This window comes from Nannospalax galili, unplaced genomic scaffold (assembly GCF_000622305.1).
Source record: "Nannospalax galili isolate Female #2095 unplaced genomic scaffold, S.galili_v1.0 scaffold184, whole genome shotgun sequence".
In the NCBI taxonomy this organism is placed as follows: domain Eukaryota; kingdom Metazoa; phylum Chordata; class Mammalia; order Rodentia; family Spalacidae; genus Nannospalax; species Nannospalax galili.
The window spans coordinates 1,968,256-1,976,726 of NW_008351649.1; the positions used below are offsets into that span (position 1 = coordinate 1,968,256).

The following is an 8,471-nucleotide window of genomic DNA, read 5'->3' on the forward strand; positions in this document are numbered from 1 at the left end:
AATGCTATTTTTTCAGAGAGTGACACAATGGGGGCTGGCTGTGATGGGAGAGGCAGCTCTTGGGTTAGCTGTGGCCTTTTGGCCCTGGGCCTTTGGTACATGCATTTTAGCTGGGTAGAGCCACTGGACTGTCCCACTCAGATTCTGCCTTCTCGTGTAAATGAAATTTTCCCCTTCCAGACAACATGGCTTTACCCTCACATCCAAATGCATCCAGTTCCTACATAGTTACTGGCTTCTTCAGTTTGAAGCAGCTCGGTTCTTGGGAACTTCCTTGATACAGCTATCTTCAGGGTACCAATTGCCACTCACGCCTCTGAGCTGATTCTAGGGTTCCAGGATCCTCAAAGGGGTCCCCAAAGAGTCTTCCCGGGCTCTTTCCCCATTATCTCTCATCCTATCAGTCAGAGAGAGGGTTATTATCGGAGATCTACTGTTTACTAACATACTGGATGGAGGTGGTACCTGCCCTCTTGACAGAGGAAAAGACTCCATCCACTGATGTCTCTGATACCAGCCTGAAGGAATGTCCCAGTACCCAAGACAAGAGAGATGCAGTACTGCAGTTCATAGTCTTGTCCTACAATCACCTCTATTTCACCTGCCTTATGTCCAGGGATCCTTTATCTCTAATGTAGAGCAGCTGATCCTGAGCCCGAATCATCAGGAGGCAGATTCTATTGTGATCAGGTTCATCTCTCCACAGAGAAGCTCTGTCATCTACAGGAGCAAAAGGTGAACCTTCACAGAGCTACATGGGGCCAGTGCATTGTGGAACCCAAGACTTTCAACTTCCCTTACTGTCAAGGGATCTGCCTGGCCCTGAGCAGTGAGCTCCTTCACTCCAACTTTGAATGCTATGAGAGAGAAGTGCCCACCTGTTCCTGGCTCTTCCAGGTCTGTGATCCCGGCAAAGTTCAGCTTTTCTCCTTGATGGTCCAGTTTGATGAACACAGGATGAGAGTGCACTATGTGAACACTTCGCTAATAGAAAAGTGTGGCTGCTCTTGAGATTCCTGGAGCTTGTTGTGGATCTCACACCCATTTAAGTCTTCAGGGGTCTGGTGAGGGGCTAGGACAGTCCTCATGGCCTCTAGAGTTCTTTGGTGGCGGACAAGGGGATGGAGTTTCTATTTTTCAAAGAACAGTAAGAAAATGGATTTGTAGGAGTCACTTCTCCCTGGGCACTTCTTTTTGCCAGAACCCTTTCCTACTGCCGTTCCAGAGCATTCCTGTCACTGAGGGGCTGACCCTGTTAGATGTCTGGGTGTCTGAGTACTCCTCTGTTTTAGACTTAGGAAGCCAGGCTTAGAGGCCATCTTGAAGGACACTCAGGGAAGAGGAGCTATAATTAATATTTTTTACCCTCTGTGTGGGTCTAAAACTACTATTTAAATGGGGCTCTGTTTTGGATCCTTCCAGGCCATTCTGCTATTCTGTCCCCTATGTTTGGGGCTAGCTAAAAACTGATCTAGCTTTAGAATGTTTGTCTGCCCCCATCCGGACCCGTCCCGTCCTGTGTCCCACCACCCCCAGCCTGGCATTCCTGGCCTCTTTGGAATGAGTAAAAACTCTGTCAGGGGAATGTTGTGTCACAGGCTAGCTATGAATGCAGGACATTAAGACCCTCACTGCCTGCTGAGTGGCAGGAGAGAACCTAGGAGCTGCTGGAGTGAGGCCATTGCTTCAGATTAGTAGAGGGGGCCTTTGGTTTCACAGAAGGGTTAGGTCTTATTACTTAGAAGACTTCTTGCCTAATAACTTTAACTTAATGACATTAGCCTTTTTACTGCCTTCAATAAAACCATACAAAATTTATTATTTTTATTTTGTGTGTGTGTAGGTACGTGCTCCTGTGTCATGCAATGCCCATGGAGGTCAGAAGAGGGCCTGGGTCCTCTGCAAGAGTAGCCAGTGCTCTTTACCACTGAGGCATCTCTCCAGTCCCTGTAACTGTGGTTTTAAGAATTATCTTAAAGGTCCTTTAAGGGGGTTTGAGAGGTGGCTCATCGGTTAAGCACTGCTGCTCTTTCAGAAGACCTGAGTTCAATTCCCAGCACACACGTGGCGATTAACAACCGTCTGTAACTCCAGTTCCAGGGGAATCTGATGTCCTCTTCTGACTTCTGTGGGTATTGCAGAACATGGGTGCACTTATATAAATGCAGGCAATATACTCATACACACACAAAAAATTTTTTTTAAAAAAAGGTCCTTTAGAAGACGGACCCAGAACCCGGCGCAACGGTAGCAGACGCGGTTCCACCGAGAGCCAAAGATGGCAGTGAACGTGTACTCGATGTCAGTCACCAGTGATAACCTAAGTCGACATGACAGGCTGGCCTGGATCAATGAGTCTCTGCAGTTGAATCTGACAAAGATAGAACAGTTATGTTCAGGGGCTGCGTACTGTCAGTTTACGGACATGCTATTCTCTAGCTCCATTGCCTCGAAGAAAGTGAAATTCGAAGTTAAGCTAGAACATGAATATATCCAGAACTTCAAAATGCTCCAAGCAGGTTCCAAGAGGATGGGTGTTGACAAAATAATTCCTGTGGATAAATAAGGAAAAGGAAAATTTCAGGACAATTTTGAATTTGTTCAGTGGTTTAAGAAGTTTTTTGATGCAAATTATGATGGAAAAGAGTCTGACCCTGTAGCTGCCGGCCGAGGCCAGGAAACTGCAGTGGCTCCTTCCCACGTTGCTCCGGCTCTGAAAAAACCGAAGAAACTCTCAGCTCTGGCAGCGCCACTCCACAGAGACCCATTGCAACACAGAGAACTACTGCAGCGCCTAAGGCTGGTCCAGAGATGGTGCGAAAGAATCCCGGTGTGGGCAACGGGGATGATGAAGCTGCCGAGCTGATGCAGCAAGTCAAAGTACTGAAGCTTGCTGTTGAAGACTCGGAGAAAGAGAGAGATTTCTGCTTTGGAAAGCTAAGGAACATTGAATCGATTTGCCAGGAGAATGAGGGGGAGAACGACCCTGTACTGCAGAGGACTGTCGATATTCTCTAGGCCACCGATGAAGGCTTTGTGCTATCTGATGAAGGGGTCCCACAGGAAGAACAAGAAGAGTATCAAACAGCTTGGACCTGCAGAGAAACATTCGAATTCTTCACTCCAAATCATGTGCTTAACTGTTAAGTACTCCCTTTGATTATTCTTAGAGGAGTCACCGTTTCTTTTCATAAACAAAAGGTACCTCTTCCTAAAAGTGCACTTTGCAAGAAGTTTCACTCCTTTTCCAATGAGTTTGGTTAGGAGCTGTTACCTTGGAGCAGAGCAGTATTAACATCTAGTTGGTTCACCAGGAGGAACAAAGAGGCTGACCACGGGCTGTCCATGCGGATGCTGGTCACACTGACTGATGGAGAAGGTATTTTTTTTTTTTTTTTGTAATACACTGAGGTGGAAACCTCAGAGAAATGTAAAGACTGAATTGAACTTTAAGCTAATGTGAAATCTTGGCAGAGAATGTTTTAATAAATAAATGCCTTAAAAGTATTTAAAATATGCTTCCATATTTCAAAATATAAAATGTAATGTGACTGATTTTATGTGTCTGACATTATGTTGGGGAAGGAAGGGCCAGACTTTAGGCCCTTTGGAATCTGCTGCATTGGCCTCACCGGGCTACTTGAATCTTTACAGGCGTGGTCCTCAGCCCAGAAGGAAACTTTAAGAAGTTGCTGTGTAAAGCTATTTGGTGTCATTGACCACTTGCATCCCTGCTATAAAACAAATGGCATTGGTTGCCTGGTAGACAGAGGGTATTCTAGTCCTGAGATGTTTGAAATGAAGAGCTCAGTTCCCAGTGAGCTTTCTTCATGATTTTTCAAACTATCCCCCAAATTCCTATGTATTGTTTCTTGGGACGTGCCCACATCGCTGGTATTTGCATGGGTATTGTGTCCTATTTTACTGTCTTTTAAGATTACATTTAACATGTTTCTCTTCTCTGCTCCCCTTGACCTCTGGGGACTCTTGGCTGCTTAAGTTTGCTGCTGAGTGTTTTTAAGTACAGCAGACGGGTGATCATGCTGCAAGGTCTTGGTGGACCTCTGGCAAAGGGAGTGATCAGTGAAGGCCTTCGACACCTTGGGATATCCAAGGCTGAGGTGTTTTTGGTATCTGCTGTTCACAGCTCTCCATTGTTACCCAGATACTTTGTCAGTGCACTAATCTCTTTGGAGATAAAATTCACTAGTGTGTTACTAAGTGTTAAATTTTTTTTTGCAGGACTGAATTAATTGTTAATATTTAAAATCCTTCCTTCCTTAACTCTCCCTCATTTGCTTTACCTACAGCCTGTTAGTTCCTTTGTTTGGCAGAATTCAGCCCCTGACGTGTCTGTATTGATTTGTTTCTGGTGGTAGCTTGTTGTATGATGTGTGTAGAAAACAGGTATTTTATGACAGATTGTTGTGTAGTATATGCTCTGCGTGGAATTCAGAGGAAAACCCAGATTCAGTGATTAACAATGCCAAAAAACACAAACCAACAACAACAAATGCAAGTAACTAGCCATTGTTCAAACAACAGTGGTGCCAGTTTCTCCTTTGGGGCCTTTTACACTTTTGTCGCTCCCAAATTCCATTTTATTGGGAACTCATTTTCCACCTGGTCTTTCTTGACAGGGTTTTTTTCTACTTTAAACAGTTTCTAAATAAAATTCTGTAGAGGCTGAAGAGATGGCTCAGCAGTTAAGAGCACTGGCTGCTATTCTAAAGGACCTGAATTCAATCCCCAGCACCCACATGGTAGCTAACAAACATCCATAACTCCAGTTCCAGGGCCTTCTGACCTCTGTGGGCATTGCACAACACATGTACACTTGCATATATGCAGGCAATACGTTCATACACATAAAATAAAAATTATTAAAATGTCTAAAAAAAACAGACAAGAAAACTTTTTAAAAAGGTCCTTTAAATAAGACTTATTATTTAATTTAATTTAATTTAATTTTTTATGTGTATGAATATTATGCCTGCATGCGTGTAAGTGCACCCTTGTCATGCAGTGGCCTCAGAGGACAAAAAAGGGCATCAGGTCCCCTGGAACTAGAGTTAGGGACAGTTGTTAGCTGCCATGTGGGTGCTGGGATTTGAACCCAGGTCTTCTGCAAGAACAGCCAGTGCTCTTAACTGCTGAGCCATCTCTCCAGTCCCTTTGTTTTTTATTTTTTTTAAGACAGGGTGTCCCTGTAGCCTTAAGCTGGCCTGGAACTCTCTATGTAGATCAGGCTGGCCTCCATCTCACACAGATCAGCCTGCCTCTGCCTCCCAAGTGCTGGGATTAAAGAGCTTATTATTTATTTATTTTTATTTATTTATGAAAAGTAGTTTATTGAGTATACCACAAGAAGATAGTGTGCTCGTTAGCCACTAGAATATTGCCTACCAACATGAACTTTTATAGTCACAGAAAAGAGGTCACAAATCAATGTATTTACAGAGCATACAGCTGGGGACAGCAGGTTGGGGGCTGCAGCAAATTGGAGGAAACCCATGGGGTTTAGGTGCTGTCTTTCTATTTTTAGCTTTGGTGGAGGCTGAGTGTGTCAAGCTCAACTGTACAAGCCAAAAACTCAAGAAGGTGTTAGGTCAGATACAGAGTAAATAGCTATTAAAAGAAACTGAAGATAGCCCAAGATAATTTCGGCCACTAACCTACAATTACATATTCCATTTTTCCACAATCACCGTAATCCGTAGTCAAGTTCAAGCAGTCTGCTGGATTTTTAATCGAGATGCAGAGCCTTCAGAGAGCTTTAGTCCACATAAGAAGTAACTATGGGGACTGGAGAGATGGCTCAGCAGTTAAGAACACTGGCTGCTTTTGCAGAGGACCCAGGTTCGATTCCCAGCACCCACATTGTTAGCTTTGGAAGGGCAGAAAAAGAATAAACCTTAGATGAAAGACCAGAGCCAGACCTTCAGCAGACTGAATAGAGGATTTGTTATTGAAGGTGACATAGCTTTTCCGCGGACAAGCAAGCTGTGCAAAGGTCGGTGGGTTAAGGTGAATTTTATATTATTACTGTAACAAAGAAGGCATACACACTGTGAAGTCTGGGCTAGGCTGTCCTTGGGGCGCCCCCTCCTGGAGTTGAAGAACAAAGAAACTGTTTTCAACTAGGATGGCTAGCTGAATTCGGCTAGCTGATAACCAGAGTGTAAGGACAGCAGTGAGACATCCTGGCAAGAGAAGTGGGTTGTCTGGCCACTGCAGCTGTGGCGTTCTGTCAGGCCTGAGATGGGGATGTGAGAAACTATTAACAGTGGGGCCAAGGCAAGACATTTGTCTCAGGGAACTTCTGGTCCTATCACACATGGTGGCTAACAACCTCCTGCAACTCCAGTTCCAGGGGATCCAATGCCCTCTTCTGAACTCTGCAGGCATTGCACAACATGGGTGCACTTACATACATGCAGGCAATACACTCGAACACATAAAATAATAAATAAAATATTTTAAAAAGTAGCAATAGAAAAAAAGATAGGGGCTGGAAAGATGGCTCAGTGGTTAAGAGCACTGACTGCTTTGCAGAATTTGGGTTCGATTCCAGCACCCACATAAAGGCTTTAACAACCATATGTAACTGGGCGTGGTGGTACACGCCTTTAATCCCAGCAGTTGGGAGGCAGAGGCAGGTGAATCTTTGTGGGTTTGAGGCCAGCCTGGTCTACATAGTGAGTTCCAGGACAGCTGGGGCTACAAGGAGATGCTGTCTCAAAAAAAAAAAAAAGCAAAAAACAAAAAAACCCAAAAAACAGCCATATGTAACTCTCCACTTCCAGTGGATCTGACTCCCTCTTCTGGTCTCTGTGGACATTTCATGCATGGGTATACAACATACATGCATGCAAAACACTCATATACATAAAATAAAAATAAAATTAATTTTTAAAATAAAAAGTTTTAGTTCAAGTATGTGATGAGGGTCAGGGTGGGGAGGAGGAGGAATTATCAATCCAATTTTAAGACAAACTAAATCTAGAAACTAAATGCTATGTGATGTTCCATGTTGCTATAAGGTTATGCTAAATTCCATCACAAATAGTATGAAGTAACGTATTTATTTCATGGGCTAGCATTCAATGAAGGACCTTCTGGTACTTGTGGGGATCTGTTCCATCCTGGAGTTTTAGAGCTGGGTAAGCGTGGTTTCTCTTCTCCAGGGACTTCCATGCTGACCCATCTTATGTATATGCCTGTTCTAGAAATTGGTCCTCACAGGCCGTTGCTGTCCTATTCCTGGAGACCTGAGTTTGTATCCTCTTCCTTCTCGCTCTCTGCTGTGTTCTACTGTCAATGAAATTCTGGGGACCAAACGAAACTATCCCTGGTCAGTTTATCTGGATGAGCACATCTTCCAAAGCACAACTGGCATAGGACAGGATGGTTCTTCCAGAACCTTCTGAATGTCTCCTCCTCATCAGCGCACGTCCAGGGTAGATTCTTTGGAAGCTTTGAGGCCAGTAGAACTTGCCCTTTTACATAATGCTTCAATCCTTGGTTTAATACTGAAAGCATAAGCCTTCCTGTGATTGATCTCCTCAGCCTCTGTTCTGTGCTGTCTCTTCCGGTTGCTTTGCCCCTGCAGCCCTTTCTGTTACACCCATGGAAGTAACCACCCCTTCATCTGTTATTCAAATGTTATTAGAAATGCCAGCACCCCACTCTCACTATCTCCCTTTCTCCAGACGGAGTTCCTTTCCCACCCAACAGAACTCGACCACTTCTCTTCTCTGCTGACAGCTTTTCTTTTGCCCCATGGATGTACCTGAGTGCTGTTGACTTTTGGTACCATCGAAAGGCGATGGTCTGCCTCTCAGCTCCGTCCTTAGTGTCTGATGTGTCAGTCTTCACTACTGCAACCAAATACCTCACAAAAACAAAGGAGGAAAGGTTTGTTTGGGCTATAGTTTCAGAGATTTCAACCCATGGTCTGCTGGATTCATTGCTTTTAAGCCTGTGGCAGACAGAAACCTGGTGACAGGACATGGCAGAGGAATGCCACTCACCTCCTGCAGGCATGAAGCAGAGAGAGTGAACAAGGGACTGGGGACAAGACATACTCCTTTAATGTCATGTTCCTAGGGACCCGTCCCTGTCAACTTGGGCCCACTTCCAAATAGCTTGTCCGGCTAATGAATTTACCATTGGATTGACTGGTTGATGAAATCCCAGTCCAGTCCAGAGCCCAACAGCTGGCAGTCAAGCCTTCCACACAGGATCCTCCTAGGAACATTGTGTTGGACCCCCAGGCTGGGGTACCCAACATCCACGGAAGGTCGCACCCCAATAACTCAGTCCTCAGACCAGGAGATGCAACAAGCAAGAGGATTTAATCGTTTGCACAGACGGGCTCCTGCCTCACTCAGAGAGAGAGAGAGAGCAGCAGCCCAGAGCTCAGCTTACAGGCTTCTTTTAAAGGCAAAAACCACAAGCCACAAGCAGCA

The 8,471-nt window shown here is 44.7% G+C and overlaps 1 pseudogene; it reads left to right on the forward strand.

Moving 5' to 3' along the window:
- The first annotated feature begins 2,261 nt into the window (after positions 1–2,261).
- On the forward strand, positions 2,262–3,147 carry LOC103746438 (annotated as a pseudogene).
- Positions 3,148–8,471: the final 5,324 nt, after the last annotated feature.